Source organism: Onthophagus taurus, chromosome 10, assembly GCF_036711975.1.
Source record: "Onthophagus taurus isolate NC chromosome 10, IU_Otau_3.0, whole genome shotgun sequence".
Taxonomy (NCBI): Eukaryota; Metazoa; Arthropoda; class Insecta; order Coleoptera; family Scarabaeidae; genus Onthophagus; species Onthophagus taurus.
The window spans coordinates 15718636-15736113 of record NC_091975.1 but is presented as its reverse complement, the minus strand read 5'-3'; positions in this window follow the sequence as shown (position 1 = coordinate 15736113).

Sequence of the window (17478 nt, the reverse complement as noted above, 5' to 3'; positions counted from 1 at the left end):
GTTAAGGGAACAATTTGCTACAACTTTTGTAGTAAAAGTTTTTCTGTATTCTGCTCCGGATACCGTTCTTTTTCAACACTCTTGTAATTTCCACATTCTTGAAAAAGTCTCCATATTGATGCACCTGGGAGCAAAAAAGTCACAGACCATTGTGTTAAGGGCACAATTTACTACAACTTTTGTAGTAAAAGTTTTTCTGTATTCTGCTCCGGATACCGTTTTTTTTCCACACTCTTGTAATTTCCACATTCTTGAAAAAATCTCCACAATGGTGCATCTGGGAGCAAAAAAGTCACAGACCATTGTGTTAAGGGCACAATTTGCTACAACTTTTGTGGTAAAAGTTTTTCTGTAATCTGCTCCGGATACCGTTTTTTTTCAACACTCTTGTAATTTCCACATTCTTGAAAAAATCTCCACATTGATGCATCTGGGAGCAAAAAAGTCACAGACCATTGTGTTAAGGGAACAATTTGCTACAACTTTTGTAGTAAAAGTTTTTCTGTATTCTGCTCCGGATACCGTTTTTTTTCAACACTCTTGTAATTTCCACATTCTTGAAAAAATCTCCACAATGGTGCATCTGGGAGCAAAAAAGTTACAGACCATTGTGTTAAGGGCACAATTTACTACAACTTTTGTAGTAAAAGTTTTTCTGTATTCTGCTCCGAATACCGTTTTTTTCAACACTCTTGTAATTTCCACATTCTTGAAAAAATCTCCACATTGATGCATCTGGGAGCAAAAAAGTCACAGACCATTGTGTTAAGGGCACAATTTGCTACAACCTTTGTAGTAAAAGTTTTTCTGTATTCTGCTCCGGATACCGTTTTTTTTCAACACTCTTGTAATTTCCACATTCTTGAAAAAATCTCCACAATGGTGCATCTGGGAGCAAAAAAGTCACAGATCATTGTGTTATGGGAACAATTTGCTACAACTTTTGTAGTAAAAGTTTTTCTGTATTCTGCTCCGGATACCGTTTTTTTTTTCAACACTCTTGTAATTTGCACATTTTTCAAAAATTCTCCACATTGATGCATCTGGGAGCAAAAATGTTGGAGACCATTGTGTTAAGGGCACAATTTGCTACAACTTTTGTGGTAAAAGTTTTTCTGTATTCTGCTCCGGATACCATTTTTTTTCAACACTCTTGTAATTTCCACATTCTTGAAAAAATCTCCACAATGGTGCATCTGGGAGCAAAAAAGTCAGAGACCATTGTGTTAAGGGAACAATTTGCTACAACTTTTGTAGTAAAAGTTTTTCTGTATTCTGCTCCGGATACCGTTCTTTTTCAACACTCTTGTAATTTCCACATTCTTGAAAAAATCTCCATATTGATGCACCTGGGAGCAAAAAAGTCACAGACCATTGTGTTAAGGGCACAATTTACTACAACTTTTGTAGTAAAAGTTTTTCTGTATTCTGCTCCGAATACCGTTTTTTTTCAACACTCTTGTAATTTCCACATTCTTGAAAAAATCTCCACAATGGTGCATCTGGGAGCAAAAAAGTCACAGACCATTGTGTTAAGGGCACAATTTGCTACAACTTTTGTGGTAAAAGTTTTTCTGTATTCTGCTCCGGATACCGTTTTTTTTCAACACTCTTGTAATTTCCACATTCTTGAAAAAATCTCCACAATGGTGCATCTGGGAGCAAAAAAGTTACAGACCATTGTGTTAAGGGCACAATTTACTACAACTGTTGTAGTAAAAGTTTTTCTGTATTCTGCTCCGAATACCGTTTTTTTCAACACTCTTGTAATTTCCACATTCTTGAAAAAATCTCCACATTGATGCATCTGGGAGCAAAAAAGTCACAGACCATTGTGTTAAGGGCACAATTTGCTACAACCTTTGTAGTAAAAGTTTTTCTGTATTCTGCTCCGGATACCGTTTTTTTTCAACACTCTTGTAATTTCCACATTCTTGAAAAAATCTCCACAATGGTGCATCTGGGAGCAAAAAAGTCACAGATCATTGTGTTAAGGGAACAATTTGCTACAACTTTTGTAGTAAAAGTTTTTCTGTATTCTGCTCCGGATACCGTTTTTTTTTCAACACTCTTGTAATTTGCACATTTTTCAAAAATTCTCCACATTGATGCATCTGGGAGCAAAAATGTTGGAGACCATTGTGTTAAGGGCACAATTTGCTACAACTTTTGTGGTAAAAGTTTTTCTGTATTCTGCTCCGGATACCATTTTTTTTCAACACTCTTGTAATTTCCACATTCTTGAAAAAATCTCCACAATGGTGCATCTGGGAGCAAAAAAGTCAGAGACCATTGTGTTAAGGGAACAATTTGCTACAACTTTTGTAGTAAAAGTTTTTCTGTATTCTGCTCCGGATACCGTTCTTTTTCAACACTCTTGTAATTTCCACATTCTTGAAAAAGTCTCCATATTGATGCACCTGGGAGCAAAAAAGTCACAGACCATTGTGTTAAGGGCACAATTTACTACAACTTTTGTAGTAAAAGTTTTTCTGTATTCTGCTCCGGATACCGTTTTTTTTCCACACTCTTGTAATTTCCACATTCTTGAAAAAATCTCCACAATGGTGCATCTGGGAGCAAAAAAGTCACAGACCATTGTGTTAAGGGCACAATTTGCTACAACTTTTGTGGTAAAAGTTTTTCTGTAATCTGCTCCGGATACCGTTTTTTTTCAACACTCTTGTAATTTCCACATTCTTGAAAAAATCTCCACATTGATGCATCTGGGAGCAAAAAAGTCACAGACCATTGTGTTAAGGGAACAATTTGCTACAACTTTTGTAGTAAAAGTTTTTCTGTATTCTGCTCCGGATACCGTTTTTTTTCAACACTCTTGTAATTTCCACATTCTTGAAAAAATCTCCACAATGGTGCATCTGGGAGCAAAAAAGTTACAGACCATTGTGTTAAGGGCACAATTTACTACAACTTTTGTAGTAAAAGTTTTTCTGTATTCTGCTCCGAATACCGTTTTTTTCAACACTCTTGTAATTTCCACATTCTTGAAAAAATCTCCACATTGATGCATCTGGGAGCAAAAAAGTCACAGACCATTGTGTTAAGGGCACAATTTGCTACAACCTTTGTAGTAAAAGTTTTTCTGTATTCTGCTCCGGATACCGTTTTTTTTCAACACTCTTGTAATTTCCACATTCTTGAAAAAATCTCCACAATGGTGCATCTGGGAGCAAAAAAGTCACAGATCATTGTGTTAAGGGAACAATTTGCTACAACTTTTGTAGTAAAAGTTTTTCTGTATTCTGCTCCGGATACCGTTTTTTTTTCAACACTCTTGTAATTTGCACATTTTTCAAAAATTCTCCACATTGATGCATCTGGGAGCAAAAATGTTGGAGACCATTGTGTTAAGGGCACAATTTGCTACAACTTTTGTGGTAAAAGTTTTTCTGTATTCTGCTCCGGATACCATTTTTTTTCAACACTCTTGTAATTTCCACATTCTTGAAAAAATCTCCACAATGGTGCATCTGGGAGCAAAAAAGTCAGAGACCATTGTGTTAAGGGAACAATTTGCTACAACTTTTGTAGTAAAAGTTTTTCTGTATTCTGCTCCGGATACCGTTCTTTTTCAACACTCTTGTAATTTCCACATTCTTGAAAAAGTCTCCATATTGATGCACCTGGGAGCAAAAAAGTCACAGACCATTGTGTTAAGGGCACAATTTACTACAACTTTTGTAGTAAAAGTTTTTCTGTATTCTGCTCCGGATACCGTTTTTTTTCCACACTCTTGTAATTTCCACATTCTTGAAAAAATCTCCACAATGGTGCATCTGGGAGCAAAAAAGTCACAGACCATTGTGTTAAGGGCACAATTTGCTACAACTTTTGTGGTAAAAGTTTTTCTGTAATCTGCTCCGGATACCGTTTTTTTTCAACACTCTTGTAATTTCCACATTCTTGAAAAAATCTCCACATTGATGCATCTGGGAGCAAAAAAGTCACAGACCATTGTGTTAAGGGAACAATTTGCTACAACTTTTGTAGTAAAAGTTTTTCTGTATTCTGCTCCGGATACCGTTTTTTTTCAACACTCTTGTAATTTCCACATTCTTGAAAAAATCTCCACAATGGTGCATCTGGGAGCAAAAAAGTTACAGACCATTGTGTTAAGGGCACAATTTACTACAACTTTTGTAGTAAAAGTTTTTCTGTATTCTGCTCCGAATACCGTTTTTTTCAACACTCTTGTAATTTCCACATTCTTGAAAAAATCTCCACATTGATGCATCTGGGAGCAAAAAAGTCACAGACCATTGTGTTAAGGGCACAATTTGCTACAACCTTTGTAGTAAAAGTTTTTCTGTATTCTGCTCCGGATACCGTTTTTTTTCAACACTCTTGTAATTTTCACATTCTTGAAAAAATCTCCACAATGGTGCATCTGGGAGCAAAAAAGTCACAGATCATTGTGTTATGGGAACAATTTGCTACAACTTTTGTAGTAAAAGTTTTTCTGTATTCTGCTCCGGATACCGTTTTTTTTTTCAACACTCTTGTAATTTGCACATTTTTCAAAAATTCTCCACATTGATGCATCTGGGAGCAAAAATGTTGGAGACCATTGTGTTAAGGGCACAATTTGCTACAACTTTTGTGGTAAAAGTTTTTCTGTATTCTGCTCCGGATACCATTTTTTTTCAACACTCTTGTAATTTCCACATTCTTGAAAAAATCTCCACAATGGTGCATCTGGGAGCAAAAAAGTCAGAGACCATTGTGTTAAGGGAACAATTTGCTACAACTTTTGTAGTAAAAGTTTTTCTGTATTCTGCTCCGGATACCGTTCTTTTTCAACACTCTTGTAATTTCCACATTCTTGAAAAAATCTCCATATTGATGCACCTGGGAGCAAAAAAGTCACAGACCATTGTGTTAAGGGCACAATTTACTACAACTTTTGTAGTAAAAGTTTTTCTGTATTCTGCTCCGAATACCGTTTTTTTTCAACACTCTTGTAATTTCCACATTCTTGAAAAAATCTCCACAATGGTGCATCTGGGAGCAAAAAAGTCACAGACCATTGTGTTAAGGGCACAATTTGCTACAACTTTTGTGGTAAAAGTTTTTCTGTATTCTGCTCCGGATACCGTTTTTTTTCAACACTCTTGTAATTTCCACATTCTTGAAAAAATCTCCACAATGGTGCATCTGGGAGCAAAAAAGTTACAGACCATTGTGTTAAGGGCACAATTTACTACAACTGTTGTAGTAAAAGTTTTTCTGTATTCTGCTCCGAATACCGTTTTTTTCAACACTCTTGTAATTTCCACATTCTTGAAAAAATCTCCACATTGATGCATCTGGGAGCAAAAAAGTCACAGACCATTGTGTTAAGGGCACAATTTGCTACAACCTTTGTAGTAAAAGTTTTTCTGTATTCTGCTCCGGATACCGTTTTTTTTCAACACTCTTGTAATTTCCACATTCTTGAAAAAATCTCCACAATGGTGCATCTGGGAGCAAAAAAGTCACAGATCATTGTGTTAAGGGAACAATTTACTACAACTTTTGTAGTAAAAGTTTTTCTGTATTCTGCTCCGGATACCGTTTTTTTTTCAACACTCTTGTAATTTGCACATTTTTCAAAAATTCTCCACATTGATGCATCTGGGAGCAAAAATGTTGGAGACCATTGTGTTAAGGGCACAATTTGCTACAACTTTTGTGGTAAAAGTTTTTCTGTATTCTGCTCCGGATACCATTTTTTTTCAACACTCTTGTAATTTCCACATTCTTGAAAAAATCTCCACAATGGTGCATCTGGGAGCAAAAAAGTCAGAGACCATTGTGTTAAGGGAACAATTTGCTACAACTTTTGTAGTAAAAGTTTTTCTGTATTCTGCTCCGGATACCGTTCTTTTTCAACACTCTTGTAATTTCCACATTCTTGAAAAAGTCTCCATATTGATGCACCTGGGAGCAAAAAAGTCACAGACCATTGTGTTAAGGGCACAATTTACTACAACTTTTGTAGTAAAAGTTTTTCTGTATTCTGCTCCGAATACCGTTTTTTTTCAACACTCTTGTAATTTCCACATTCTTGAAAAAATCTCCACAATGGTGCATCTGGGAGCAAAAAAGTCACAGACCATTGTGTTAAGGGCACAATTTGCTACAACTTTTGTGGTAAAAGTTTTTCTGTATTCTGCTCCGGATACCGTTTTTTTTCAACACTCTTGTAATTTCCACATTCTTGAAAAAATCTCCACAATGGTGCATCTGGGAGCAAAAAAGTTACAGACCATTGTGTTAAGGGCACAATTTACTACAACTGTTGTAGTAAAAGTTTTTCTGTATTCTGCTCCGAATACCGTCTTTTTCAACACTCTTGTAATTTCCACATTCTTGAAAAAATCTCCACATTGATGCATCTGGGAGCAAAAAAGTCACAGACCATTGTGTTAAGGGCACAATTTGCTACAACCTTTGTAGTAAAAGTTTTTCTGTATTCTGCTCCGGATACCGTTTTTTTTCAACACTCTTGTAATTTCCACGTTCTTGAAAAAATCTCCACAATGGTGCATCTGGGAGCAAAAAAGTCACAGATCATTGTGTTAAGGGAACAATTTGCTACAACTTTTGTAGTAAAAGTTTTTCTGTATTCTGCTCCGGATACCGTTTTTTTTTCAACACTCTTGTAATTTGCACATTTTTCAAAAATTCTCCACATTGATGCATCTGGGAGCAAAAATGTTGGAGACCATTGTGTTAAGGGCACAATTTGCTACAACTTTTGTGGTAAAAGTTTTTCTGTATTCTGCTCCGGATACCATTTTTTTTCAACACTCTTGTAATTTCCACATTCTTGAAAAAATCTCCACAATGGTGCATCTGGGAGCAAAAAAGTCAGAGACCATTGTGTTAAGGGAACAATTTGCTACAACTTTTGTAGTAAAAGTTTTTCTGTATTCTGCTCCGGATACCGTTCTTTTTCAACACTCTTGTAATTTCCACATTCTTGAAAAAGTCTCCATATTGATGCACCTGGGAGCAAAAAAGTCACAGACCATTGTGTTAAGGGCACAATTTACTACAACTTTTGTAGTAAAAGTTTTTCTGTATTCTGCTCCGAATACCGTTTTTTTTCAACACTCTTGTAATTTCCACATTCTTGAAAAAATCTCCACAATGGTGCATCTGGGAGCAAAAAAGTCACAGACCATTGTGTTAAGGGCACAATTTGCTACAACTTTTGTGGTAAAAGTTTTTCTGTATTCTGCTCCGGATACCGTTTTTTTTCAACACTCTTGTAATTTCCACATTCTTGAAAAAATCTCCACATTGATGCATCTGGGAGCAAAAAAGTCACAGACCATTGTGTTAAGGGCACAATTTGCTACAACCTTTGTAGTAAAAGTTTTTCTGTATTCTGCTCCGTATACCGTTTTTTTTCAACACTCTTGTAATTTCCACATTCTTGAAAAAATCTCCACAATGGTGCATCTGGGAGCAAAAAAGTCACAGACCATTGTGTTAAGGGAACAATTTGCTACAACTTTTGTAGTAAAAGTTTTTCTGTATTCTGCTCCGGATACCGTTTTTTTTCAACACTCTTGTAATTTCCACATTCTTGAAAAAATCTCCACAATGGTGCATCTGGGAGCAAAAAAGTCACAGACCATTGTGTTAAGGGAACAATTTGCTACAACTTTTGTAGTAAAAGTTTTTCTGTATTCTGCTCCGGATACCGTTTTTTTTCAACACTCTTGTAATTTCCACATTCTTGAAAAAATCTCCACAATGGTGCATCTGGGAGCAAAAAAGTCACAGACCATTGTGTTAAGGGAACAATTTGCTACAACTTTTGTAGTAAAAGTTTTTCTGTATTCTGCTCCGGATACCGTTTTTTTTTCAACACTCTTGTAATTTGCACATTTTTCAAAAATTCTCCACATTGATGCATCTGGGAGCAAAAATGTTGGAGACCATTGTGTTAAGGGCACAATTTGCTACAACTTTTGTGGTAAAAGTTTTTCTGTATTCTGCTCCGGATACCATTTTTTTTCAACACTCTTGTAATTTCCACATTCTTGAAAAAATCTCCACAATGGTGCATCTGGGAGCAAAAAAGTCACAGACCATTGTGTTAAGGGAACAATTTGCTACAACTTTTGTAGTAAAAGTTTTTCTGTATTCTGCTCCGGATACCGTTTTTTTTCAACACTCTTGTAATTTCCACATTCTTGAAAAAATCTCCACAATGGTGCATCTGGGAGCAAAAAAGTCACAGACCATTGTGTTAAGGGAACAATTTGCTACAAAGTTTTTCTGTATTCTGCTCCGGATACCGTTTTTTTTTCAACACTCTTGTAATTTGCACATTTTTCAAAAATTCTCCACATTGATGCATCTGGGAGCAAAAATGTTGGAGACCATTGTGTTAAGGGCACAATTTGCTACAACTTTTGTGGTAAAAGTTTTTCTGTATTCTGCTCCGGATACCATTTTTTTTCAACACTCTTGTAATTTCCACATTCTTGAAAAAATCTCCACAATGGTGCATCTGGGAGCAAAAAAGTCAGAGACCATTGTGTTAAGGGAACAATTTGCTACAACTTTTGTAGTAAAAGTTTTTCTGTATTCTGCTCCGGATACCGTTTTTTTTCAACACTCTTGTAATTTCCACATTCTTGAAAAAATCTCCATATTGATGCACCTGGGAGCAAAAAAGTCACAGACCATTGTGTTAAGGGCACAATTTACTACAACTTTTGTAGTAAAAGTTTTTCTGTGTTCTGCTCCGAATACCGTTTTTTTTCAACACTCTTGTAATTTCCACATTCTTGAAAAAATCTCCACAATGGTGCATCTGGGAGCAAAAAAGTCAGAGACCATTGTGTTAAGGGCACAATTTGCTACAACTTTTGTGGTAAAAGTTTTTCTGTATTCTGCTCCGGATACCGTTTTTTTTCAACACTCTTGTAATTTCCACATTCTTGAAAAAATCTCCACAATGGTGCATCTGGGAGCAAAAAAGTCACAGACCATTGTGTTAAGGGCACAATTTGCTACAACTTTTGTAGTAAAAGTTTTTCTGTATTCTGCTCCGAATACCGTTTTTTTTCAACACTCTTGTAATTTCCACATTCTTGAAAAAATCTCCATATTGATGCACCTGGGAGCAAAAAAGTCACAGACCATTGTGTTAAGGGCACAATTTACTACAACTTTTGTAGTAAAAGTTTTTCTGTATTCTGCTCCGAATACCGTTTTTTTTCAACACTCTTGTAATTTCCACATTCTTGAAAAAATCTCCACAATGGTGCATCTGGGAGCAAAAAAGTCACAGACCATTGTGTTAAGGGAACAATTTGCTACAACTTTTGTAGTAAAAGTTTTTCTGTATTCTGCTCCGGATACCGTTTTTTTTTCAACACTCTTGTAATTTGCACATTTTTCAAAAATTCTCCACATTGATGCATCTGGGAGCAAAAATGTTGGAGACCATTGTGTTAAGGGCACAATTTGCTACAACTTTTGTGGTAAAAGTTTTTCTGTATTCTGCTCCGGATACCATTTTTTTTCAACACTCTTGTAATTTCCACATTCTTGAAAAAATCTCCACAATGGTGCATCTGGGAGCAAAAAAGTCACAGACCATTGTGTTAAGGGAACAATTTGCTACAACTTTTGTAGTAAAAGTTTTTCTGTATTCTGCTCCGGATACCGTTTTTTTTCAACACTCTTGTAATTTCCACATTCTTGAAAAAATCTCCACAATGGTGCATCTGGGAGCAAAAAAGTCACAGACCATTGTGTTAAGGGAACAATTTGCTACAACTTTTGTAGTAAAAGTTTTTCTGTATTCTGCTCCGGATACCGTTTTTTTTTCAACACTCTTGTAATTTGCACATTTTTCAAAAATTCTCCACATTGATGCATCTGGGAGCAAAAATGTTGGAGACCATTGTGTTAAGGGCACAATTTGCTACAACTTTTGTGGTAAAAGTTTTTCTGTATTCTGCTCCGGATACCATTTTTTTTCAACACTCTTGTAATTTCCACATTCTTGAAAAAATCTCCACAATGGTGCATCTGGGAGCAAAAAAGTCAGAGACCATTGTGTTAAGGGAACAATTTGCTACAACTTTTGTAGTAAAAGTTTTTCTGTATTCTGCTCCGGATACCGTTTTTTTTCAACACTCTTGTAATTTCCACATTCTTGAAAAAATCTCCATATTGATGCACCTGGGAGCAAAAAAGTCACAGACCATTGTGTTAAGGGCACAATTTACTACAACTTTTGTAGTAAAAGTTTTTCTGTGTTCTGCTCCGAATACCGTTTTTTTTCAACACTCTTGTAATTTCCACATTCTTGAAAAAATCTCCACAATGGTGCATCTGGGAGCAAAAAAGTCAGAGACCATTGTGTTAAGGGCACAATTTGCTACAACTTTTGTGGTAAAAGTTTTTCTGTATTCTGCTCCGGATACCGTTTTTTTTCAACACTCTTGTAATTTCCACATTCTTGAAAAAATCTCCACAATGGTGCATCTGGGAGCAAAAAAGTCACAGACCATTGTGTTAAGGGCACAATTTGCTACAACTTTTGTAGTAAAAGTTTTTCTGTATTCTGCTCCGAATACCGTTTTTTTTCAACACTCTTGTAATTTCCACATTCTTGAAAAAATCTCCATATTGATGCACCTGGGAGCAAAAAAGTCACAGACCATTGTGTTAAGGGCACAATTTACTACAACTTTTGTAGTAAAAGTTTTTCTGTATTCTGCTCCGAATACCGTTTTTTTTCAACACTCTTGTAATTTCCACATTCTTGAAAAAATCTCCACAATGGTGCATCTGGGAGCAAAAAAGTCACAGACCATTGTGTTAAGGGAACAATTTGCTACAACTTTTGTAGTAAAAGTTTTTCTGTATTCTGCTCCGGATACCGTTTTTTTTTCAACACTCTTGTAATTTGCACATTTTTCAAAAATTCTCCACATTGATGCATCTGGGAGCAAAAATGTTGGAGACCATTGTGTTAAGGGCACAATTTGCTACAACTTTTGTGGTAAAAGTTTTTCTGTATTCTGCTCCGGATACCATTTTTTTTCAACACTCTTGTAATTTCCACATTCTTGAAAAAATCTCCACAATGGTGCATCTGGGAGCAAAAAAGTCACAGACCATTGTGTTAAGGGAACAATTTGCTACAACTTTTGTAGTAAAAGTTTTTCTGTATTCTGCTCCGGATACCGTTTTTTTTCAACACTCTTGTAATTTCCACATTCTTGAAAAAATCTCCACAATGGTGCATCTGGGAGCAAAAAAGTCACAGACCATTGTGTTAAGGGAACAATTTGCTACAACTTTTGTAGTAAAAGTTTTTCTGTATTCTGCTCCGGATACCGTTTTTTTTTCAACACTCTTGTAATTTGCACATTTTTCAAAAATTCTCCACATTGATGCATCTGGGAGCAAAAATGTTGGAGACCATTGTGTTAAGGGCACAATTTGCTACAACTTTTGTGGTAAAAGTTTTTCTGTATTCTGCTCCGGATACCATTTTTTTTCAACACTCTTGTAATTTCCACATTCTTGAAAAAATCTCCACAATGGTGCATCTGGGAGCAAAAAAGTCAGAGACCATTGTGTTAAGGGAACAATTTGCTACAACTTTTGTAGTAAAAGTTTTTCTGTATTCTGCTCCGGATACCGTTTTTTTTCAACACTCTTGTAATTTCCACATTCTTGAAAAAATCTCCATATTGATGCACCTGGGAGCAAAAAAGTCACAGACCATTGTGTTAAGGGCACAATTTACTACAACTTTTGTAGTAAAAGTTTTTCTGTGTTCTGCTCCGAATACCGTTTTTTTTCAACACTCTTGTAATTTCCACATTCTTGAAAAAATCTCCACAATGGTGCATCTGGGAGCAAAAAAGTCAGAGACCATTGTGTTAAGGGCACAATTTGCTACAACTTTTGTGGTAAAAGTTTTTCTGTATTCTGCTCCGGATACCGTTTTTTTTCAACACTCTTGTAATTTCCACATTCTTGAAAAAATCTCCACAATGGTGCATCTGGGAGCAAAAAAGTCACAGACCATTGTGTTAAGGGCACAATTTGCTACAACTTTTGTAGTAAAAGTTTTTCTGTATTCTGCTCCGAATACCGTTTTTTTTCAACACTCTTGTAATTTCCACATTCTTGAAAAAATCTCCATATTGATGCACCTGGGAGCAAAAAAGTCACAGACCATTGTGTTAAGGGCACAATTTACTACAACTTTTGTAGTAAAAGTTTTTCTGTATTCTGCTCCGAATACCGTTTTTTTTCAACACTCTTGTAATTTCCACATTCTTGAAAAAATCTCCACAATGGTGCATGTGGGAGCAAAAAAGTCACAGACCATTGTGTTAAGGGCACAATTTGCTACAACTTTTGTGGCAAAAGTTTTTCTGTATTCTGCTCCGGATACCGTTTTTTTTCAACACTCTTGTAATTTCCACATTCTTGAAAAAATCTCCACATTGATGCATCTGGGAGCAAAAAAGTCACAGACCATTGTGTTAAGGGCACAATTTGCTACAAACTTTGTAGTAAAAGTTTTTCTGTATTCTGCTCCGGATACCGTTTTTTTTCAACACTCTTGTAATTTCCACATTCTTGAAAAAATCTCCACAATGGTGCATCTGGGAGCAAAAAAGTCACAGACCATTGTGTTAAGGGCACAATTTGCTATAACTTTTGTGGTAAAAGTTTTTCTGTATTCTGCTCCGGATACCGTTTTTTTTCAACACTCTTGTAATTTCCACATTCTTGAAAAAATCTCCACAATGGTGCATCTGGGAGCAAAAAAGTCACAGACCATTGTGTTAAGGGAACAATTTGCTACAACTTTTGTAGTAAAAGTTTTTCTGTATTCTGCTCCGGATACCGTTTTTTTTCAACACTCTTGTAATTTCCACATTCTTGAAAAAATCTCCACAATGGTGCATCTGGGAGCAAAAAAGTCACAGACCATTGTGTTAAGGGAACAATTTGCTACAACTTTTGTAGTAAAAGTTTTTCTGTATTCTGCTCCGGATACCGTTTTTTTTCAACACTCTTGTAATTTCCACATTCTTGAAAAAATCTCCACAATGGTGCATCTGGGAGCAAAAAAGTCACAGACCATTGTGTTAAGGGAACAATTTGCTACAACTTTTGTAGTAAAAGTTTTTCTGTATTCTGCTCCGGATACCGTTTTTTTTTCAACACTCTTGTAATTTGCACATTTTTCAAAAATTCTCCACATTGATGCATCTGGGAGCAAAAATGTTGGAGACCATTGTGTTAAGGGCACAATTTGCTACAACTTTTGTGGTAAAAGTTTTTCTGTATTCTGCTCCGGATACCATTTTTTTTCAACACTCTTGAAATTTCCACATTCTTGAAAAAATCTCCACAATGGTGCATCTGGGAGCAAAAAAGTCAGAGACCATTGTGTTAAGGGAACAATTTGCTACAACTTTTGTAGTAAAAGTTTTTCTGTATTCTGCTCCGGATACCGTTTTTTTTCAACACTCTTGTAATTTCCACATTCTTGAAAAAATCTCCATATTGATGCACCTGGGAGCAAAAAAGTCACAGACCATTGTGTTAAGGGCACAATTTACTACAACTTTTGTAGTAAAAGTTTTTCTGTGTTCTGCTCCGAATACCGTTTTTTTTCAACACTCTTGTAATTTCCACATTCTTGAAAAAATCTCCACAATGGTGCATCTGGGAGCAAAAAAGTCAGAGACCATTGTGTTAAGGGCACAATTTGCTACAACTTTTGTGGTAAAAGTTTTTCTGTATTCTGCTCCGGATACCGTTTTTTTTCAACACTCTTGTAATTTCCACATTCTTGAAAAAATCTCCACAATGGTGCATCTGGGAGCAAAAAAGTCACAGACCATTGTGTTAAGGGCACAATTTGCTACAACTTTTGTAGTAAAAGTTTTTCTGTATTCTGCTCCGAATACCGTTTTTTTTCAACACTCTTGTAATTTCCACATTCTTGAAAAAATCTCCATATTGATGCACCTGGGAGCAAAAAAGTCACAGACCATTGTGTTAAGGGCACAATTTACTACAACTTTTGTAGTAAAAGTTTTTCTGTATTCTGCTCCGAATACCGTTTTTTTTCAACACTCTTGTAATTTCCACATTCTTGAAAAAATCTCCACAATGGTGCATGTGGGAGCAAAAAAGTCACAGACCATTGTGTTAAGGGCACAATTTGCTACAACTTTTGTGGCAAAAGTTTTTCTGTATTCTGCTCCGGATACCGTTTTTTTTCAACACTCTTGTAATTTCCACATTCTTGAAAAAATCTCCACAATGGTGCATCTGGGAGCAAAAAAGTCACAGACCATTGTGTTAAGGGAACAATTTGCTACAACTTTTGTAGTAAAAGTTTTTCTGTATTCTGCTCCGGATACCGTTTTTTTTCAACACTCTTGTAATTTCCACATTCTTGAAAAAATCTCCACAATGGTGCATCTGGGAGCAAAAAAGTCACAGACCATTGTGTTAAGGGAACAATTTGCTACAACTTTTGTAGTAAAAGTTTTTCTGTATTCTGCTCCGGATACCGTTTTTTTTCAACACTCTTGTAATTTCCACATTCTTGAAAAAATCTCCACAATGGTGCATCTGGGAGCAAAAAAGTCACAGACCATTGTGTTAAGGGAACAATTTGCTACAACTTTTGTAGTAAAAGTTTTTCTGTATTCTGCTCCGGATACCGTTTTTTTTTTCAACACTCTTGTACTTTGCACATTTTTCAAAAATTCTCCACATTGATGCATCTGGGAGCAAAAATGTTGGAGACCATTGTGTTAAGGGCACAATTTGCTACAACTTTTGTGGTAAAAGTTTTTCTGTATTCTGCTCCGGATACCATTTTTTTTCAACACTCTTGAAATTTCCACATTCTTGAAAAAATCTCCACAATGGTGCATCTGGGAGCAAAAAAGTCAGAGACCATTGTGTTAAGGGAACAATTTGCTACAACTTTTGTAGTAAAAGTTTTTCTGTATTCTGCTCCGGATACCGTTTTTTTTCAACACTCTTGTAATTTCCACATTCTTGAAAAAATCTCCATATTGATGCACCTGGGAGCAAAAAAGTCACAGACCATTGTGTTAAGGGCACAATTTACTACAACTTTTGTAGTAAAAGTTTTTCTGTGTTCTGCTCCGAATACCGTTTTTTTTCAACACTCTTGTAATTTCCACATTCTTGAAAAAATCTCCACAATGGTGCATCTGGGAGCAAAAAAGTCAGAGACCATTGTGTTAAGGGCACAATTTGCTACAACTTTTGTGGTAAAAGTTTTTCTGTATTCTGCTCCGGATACCGTTTTTTTTCAACACTCTTGTAATTTCCACATTCTTGAAAAAATCTCCACAATGGTGCATCTGGGAGCAAAAAAGTCACAGACCATTGTGTTAAGGGCACAATTTGCTACAACTTTTGTAGTAAAAGTTTTTCTGTATTCTGCTCCGAATACCGTTTTTTTTCAACACTCTTGTAATTTCCACATTCTTGAAAAAATCTCCATATTGATGCACCTGGGAGCAAAAAAGTCACAGACCATTGTGTTAAGGGCACAATTTACTACAACTTTTGTAGTAAAAGTTTTTCTGTATTCTGCTCCGAATACCGTTTTTTTTCAACACTCTTGTAATTTCCACATTCTTGAAAAAATCTCCACAATGGTGCATGTGGGAGCAAAAAAGTCACAGACCATTGTGTTAAGGGCACAATTTGCTACAACTTTTGTGGCAAAAGTTTTTCTGTATTCTGCTCCGGATACCGTTTTTTTTCAACACTCTTGTAATTTCCACATTCTTGAAAAAATCTCCACAATGGTGCATCTGGGAGCAAAAAAGTCACAGACCATTGTGTTAAGGGAACAATTTGCTACAACTTTTGTAGTAAAAGTTTTTCTGTATTCTGCTCCGGATACCGTTTTTTTTCAACACTCTTGTAATTTCCACATTCTTGAAAAAATCTCCACAATGGTGCATCTGGGAGCAAAAAAGTCACAGACCATTGTGTTAAGGGAACAATTTGCTACAACTTTTGTAGTAAAAGTTTTTCTGTATTCTGCTCCGGATACCGTTTTTTTTCAACACTCTTGTAATTTCCACATTCTTGAAAAAATCTCCACAATGGTGCATCTGGGAGCAAAAAAGTCACAGACCATTGTGTTAAGGGAACAATTTGCTACAACTTTTGTAGTAAAAGTTTTTCTGTATTCTGCTCCGGATACCGTTTTTTTTTTCAACACTCTTGTAATTTGCACATTTTTCAAAAATTCTCCACATTGATGCATCTGGGAGCAAAAATGTTGGAGACCATTGTGTTAAGGGCACAATTTGCTACAACTTTTGTGGTAAAAGTTTTTCTGTATTCTGCTCCGGATACCATTTTTTTTCAACACTCTTGAAATTTCCACATTCTTGAAAAAATCTCCACAATGGTGCATCTGGGAGCAAAAAAGTCAGAGACCATTGTGTTAAGGGAACAATTTGCTACAACTTTTGTAGTAAAAGTTTTTCTGTATTCTGCTCCGGATACCGTTTTTTTTCAACACTCTTGTAATTTCCACATTCTTGAAAAAATCTCCATATTGATGCACCTGGGAGCAAAAAAGTCACAGACCATTGTGTTAAGGGCACAATTTACTACAACTTTTGTAGTAAAAGTTTTTCTGTGTTCTGCTCCGAATACCGTTTTTTTTCAACACTCTTGTAATTTCCACATTCTTGAAAAAATCTCCACAATGGTGCATCTGGGAGCAAAAAAGTCACAGACCATTGTGTTAAGGGCACAATTTGCTACAACTTTTGTGGTAAAAGTTTTTCTGTATTCTGCTCCGGATACCGTTTTTTTTCAACACTCTTGTAATTTCCACATTCTTGAAAAAATCTCCACAATGGTGCATCTGGGAGCAAAAAAGTCACAGACCATTGTGTTAAGGGCACAATTTGCTACAACTTTTGTAGTAAAAGTTTTTCTGTATTCTGCTCCGAATACCGTTTTTTTTCAACACTCTTGTAATTTCCACATTCTTGAAAAAATCTCCATATTGATGCACCTGGGAGCAAAAAAGTCACAGACCATTGTGTTAAGGGCACAATTTACTACAACTTTTGTAGTAAAAGTTTTTCTGTATTCTGCTCCGAATACCGTTTTTTTTCAACACTCTTGTAATTTCCACATTCTTGAAAAAATCTCCACAATGGTGCATGTGGGAGCAAAAAAGTCACAGACCATTGTGTTAAGGGCACAATTTGCTACAACTTTTGTGGCAAAAGTTTTTCTGTATTCTGCTCCGGATACCGTTTTTTTTCAACACTCTTGTAATTTCCACATTCTTGAAAAAATCTCCACATTGATGCATCTGGGAGCAAAAAAGTCACAGACCATTGTGTTAAGGGCACAATTTGCTACAACCTTTGTAGTAAA